This window comes from Elephas maximus, chromosome 3 (genome assembly GCF_024166365.1).
Source record: "Elephas maximus indicus isolate mEleMax1 chromosome 3, mEleMax1 primary haplotype, whole genome shotgun sequence".
Taxonomy (NCBI): Eukaryota; Metazoa; Chordata; class Mammalia; order Proboscidea; family Elephantidae; genus Elephas; species Elephas maximus.
The window spans coordinates 155,932,082-155,936,302 of record NC_064821.1 but is presented as its reverse complement, the minus strand read 5'-3'; the positions used below and the strand labels follow the sequence as shown (position 1 = coordinate 155,936,302).

The following is a 4,221-nucleotide window of genomic DNA, read 5'->3' as shown; positions in this document are numbered from 1 at the left end:
TTTTTTGTAATGTGTCAAAAATGTATTGTTGCTATTATTAGGTGCACTTGAGTGGGTTCTGACTCTTGGCCACCGTATGTACAACAGAATGAAATACTGCCGGGTCCTGCACTATGCTAACAGTCATTGCTATGTTTAAGCCCATTGTTGCAGCCACTGTTTCAATCCATGTCCTTGAGGGTCTTCCTCTCTTTCGCAGGCCCGCTACCAAGCTTGATGTTCATCTCCAGTAAGTGGTCCCTCCTAATAACATGTTCAAAGTAAGTGAGAGGAAGTCTCAGTGGCAGCAACTGACAATTTAAAAGCTCCTGATTCTGTTGGTGGAGCTTAGTTTGCTAGGTGGTTGAGATCTCTTAGCTGCTAATCAAAAGATCGGCAGTTAAATCCAGCAGTGGTCCTTGGAAAGCCTATGTGGCAGTTCTACTCTGTTGAATAAAAAAAAAAAAAAAAAAAAAAATTTTTTTTTTTTTTTTTATAGGGTCTCTATAAGTCAGAATTCACTTGATGGCAATGATGATGGCAATGGGTTTTTCTTCTTCTTCTTCTTCTTCTTTAATTCTCTTGGTAAGCGGCTAGAGAAGATTCTATAACAATGGAAGGGAGGATAAAAACTACCCGCCCAACGTGGGGCTCAAACCCACGATCCAGAGATTAAGAGCCTCATGCTCTACGGACTGAGCTAGTCGGGCACCACACCCACTCACTTTCTACATAATTGTTATTATCTTTAGTGATCTAGAGTCATAATTACTCAGTGTGAAAGTAATTCCTGAGTTTACAAATTCATGGACGCAGTCTCTACCTTTTACCACTGAAAACACTCGAGGCTCAAAGACAGAGCTTGCGCAGGTTCATCGGACTCACCTGACGTGGGACTCAAGAGTCCTGAAACCTGGATATTTACGAAAATTCCTTCTGGACCTGGTCATTCTGAGAACCCGGTTTCGAGGACTCTGGCTCCGGAACAGCTCGAGGGGAGGGGGATGAGTGCCGCAAACAACCGCAGGGAGCAGGAGGAAAAGCGGAAACTCTTTTGCTCTTGGAACCTTCGAGCTGCAGCCCGAGCTCCGTCTTCCCGGTCCAAAATCCTTTTCTCTCCTAAACCATGATGCGGGTGGGGGCAGAGGGAGGAGGGCGACGCGTTATTGGAAAGTAGGTCCTGTATATTTGGGAGCACAATTTTTAAATACATAAACTGGGAGTATCGATTTGTAAACTCAGATCGGATTCAGGGCCTCATGCATCCTTGCTCACGTGATCCTTGGCTCCTCTCCCCAAAGGGTTCCAATCTCTAGCTTCTGAAAGTTTGGAGCTCCGGGGTCATCCTCTAGGAGGGTCTTCTCCGCTGCTCCCGTGAAGGTGAAGGAGACTGTCCTTGCAGCCTTGGTTACTGCTCCCATGGATTTTCGTTTTGCCCTGAAGTGTCTCTCCGTATGGATGGTGGAAACTACTATTTGCCAATTCTTTGGCTGCACTCCTGAGAGGCTGCCTCCAGCAAAAGTAGCATTACAACTTTTAAAAGACTGGGCTGCAGAAAGAAGTTTCAACTACATGTCGCGACTGGCATTCCAACCGAAGTTGCTGAGGCCACAATGCAGAGTCCTAACCAGTGCACCATCAAGGCCACTCGTTTAGGACAACTGTACTTAAGTTCCCCAGGAAAATGGATGCACACGTCCACAAAAGACTCATCTGAAAATATTCATAGCAGCCTTAGTCACGAGCAAAAACTACAAGTAACCCAACTGCCCATCAATACTGCTGTGTTCACACTTTGGAATAACCTGCATTAATATTGTAGAAATTAACCAGTGACGCAGGCAGCCAACAATGTGTACGAATATATTTCAAAAACATGACAATGCTTGACTGAAAAAACAAAACAAAGCAAAACCAGGTATTACAAGATATAGATTCATTAACGTGAACTCTAAGAGTAAAAAAGAGTAGGCAACACTAATCTCTGGTGATAGAAATCACTATAGTGAATAACTAAGCGTGAGCGGGCGGCGATTGATTGGAAAAGGGTTATACAGACCTTGCTGGGATGATGGAAATTCCCTGTAACTTGATCTGCGTGATGGTTACATTTTTCCATTTTAATAAGTCACCCAGTTAAGGTTTTTACATTTCACACTGTTTGAGTTATATTTGAAGAATTAACTGTTGGGATAAACATGGGGGACGGAGGATGGGGATAAGACTGTGTAGAGCATGGCAAAGAGCTTGGATTACATTCTAAACTCACTAAAAATTCATTCTCCCTTAGTCTAAAAAGGTCGCTATGAGTCAGAATTGACTCAACAGCAATGAGTTTAATGGGTTTAGTCTAAAAAAGTCATACTGATAGTTGAAATATCTCAGTCAGAAAAACGGTTATGACCACAACTCAGACTAAGTGAGAGGCTGCATTTTACTTTCTCCTCACTTGTGGGGAACATCTATAGTTTCTGAACGACCAGACCCCAGGTTTGTGCACTATCACGTTGCTTTCGCTTCTCTTGACTCCCAGCTCTGAGTCCTGCTGCTCTATGGCCTCATAGAAGCGTGCAGCCTGCGCAAGAACTAGAGGCAAACCTCAAGAGGAGTGAGTTCCTGCCAAGACAGGCTCCTGACACTGCCGAGATTACTGTGGGTAAACGAAGAGTACCAACCACTCACTGTCTGATCACCGCATGCCATAAACTTGTTAACAGATGATGCGTTTCCTTGAATGTTTTTGAAGTAAGAACCTTCACAGTATTTCCTTGCTTTGTTTTTGGATAGCCACAGATAATTTGCTTTTCTCTCTTTCAAGTCTTCTCTCAGTTCCGTCCCTCGCCTGCCTCCCCATCCCGCTTCCTCAGAAAGACCATTCTCTCCTCGCCAGGATGCCTCTTGAGTCTCTGCACAGGGCCTGCTGGAGCTCTTGTCCTCACCCACGTCTTCCTGTTTTCCTTCGCTCCCCTTCACGGTTCCTCTTTCCCCCTTATTTTCCCATTTCCCTCCCCACCGACCACAACCAAGTTAAGCCGGGGGAGTCTAGTGGCGCGGGCGGGCGAAGGAGGAGCAGGAGATGCTATGCGAAGAGACGTCCCGAAGCCCACTGGGGCTCAGCATGTTGTGGGCCCCAACCGGGTTAGGCGGAGGTCGCACTAGGGGTCTCCAGGTGTTGCTAGCTTCTGAGGCGGAAGAGGACCAAGGAGGGTGAAGGCCGTTCCGCGGACCTTCCTGTTTGGGACTCACCCAAAACATGGATTTCAAATGTGCAGACCAACGCAATTCGTCGCCCTAACCCTTCTGGATTTTCCGAGGCTGTGGAGCCTGCGCAATTGTGCGGCAGACATCGTGGTTAGTTAGAAATCTCTGTTTATCGACACCAGAAACACTGGCTACTGAAGGCTCCGTGGCCCAACCTGTTAGCGCATTCGAATGTTAACCGAAAGGTTGGTAGTTCGCAGGCCACCCCGGGAAGCGGAGACCTCCCTTACTCTCCTGTCATCTCAGATCCTCCCAGAAGAGTCATTCAGAACAAATTAGGAATGCGCCTGGGAATCCGGAAATGCTTGAAAGAATAAAATCATCAGCATTAAACGAGCTTTTCCTGTTGTTTGTTTGTACTGTTATTTATTGAAGACTTTCCTCATTCTTGTACACATATCTTTGGCGACTTGTGCAAGTATTTCTATAGGGTACAGTCTGGAAGAGCAATGGCAGAAAAGGCAGTATGCTGGGGCAATCGTAGGGCCCACCTTGTTTGTTTCCTGGTTTTCAAGGGTTGCTCACCCTTGTTGCCTGATTTCCAGTGTTTTGAAAACCGGTGTTTCATAAAATTCCTTTTTTTTTTTTTTTTTTTGTTCAGGAGCCCCGTTGCCGCAGTGGTTAAGCACGCTCACCTGCTAACCGAAAGTCCGAAGTTTGAACCCGCCAGGCGTTGTGCGGGAGAAAGATGTGGAAATCAGCTTCCTTAAAGATCACAGCATTGAAAAACCTCTGGGACAGTTGTATAAAAGGTCCGCTAATAGTCAGAATCTACTCCAGGGCAAAGGGTTTGGTTTTGGTTAGTCCATGTTTGCAAAAAGTGGAAGGCATATGTTTAAATGTTTTTCATTTGAGCTCAATAGGTGTATAAATGTATTTGTATTTCAATTAATTTTTCCAACTCAATGAGTCCTTTTCTTCGTGCATATGCCAGCACAACAATTTTTTTATACATCTGTGGTGCAATGAGTTCCTTTATGT

General features: G+C 45.4%; 1 non-coding gene across 1 annotated transcript; it reads right to left on the bottom strand.

Moving 5' to 3' along the window:
- Positions 1 to 616: 616 nt before the first annotated feature.
- TRNAK-CUU (transfer RNA lysine (anticodon CUU)) lies at positions 617 to 689 on the bottom strand. Its single transcript has one exon. It is a non-coding gene; the product is annotated as a tRNA-Lys (tRNA).
- Positions 690 to 4,221: the final 3,532 nt, after the last annotated feature.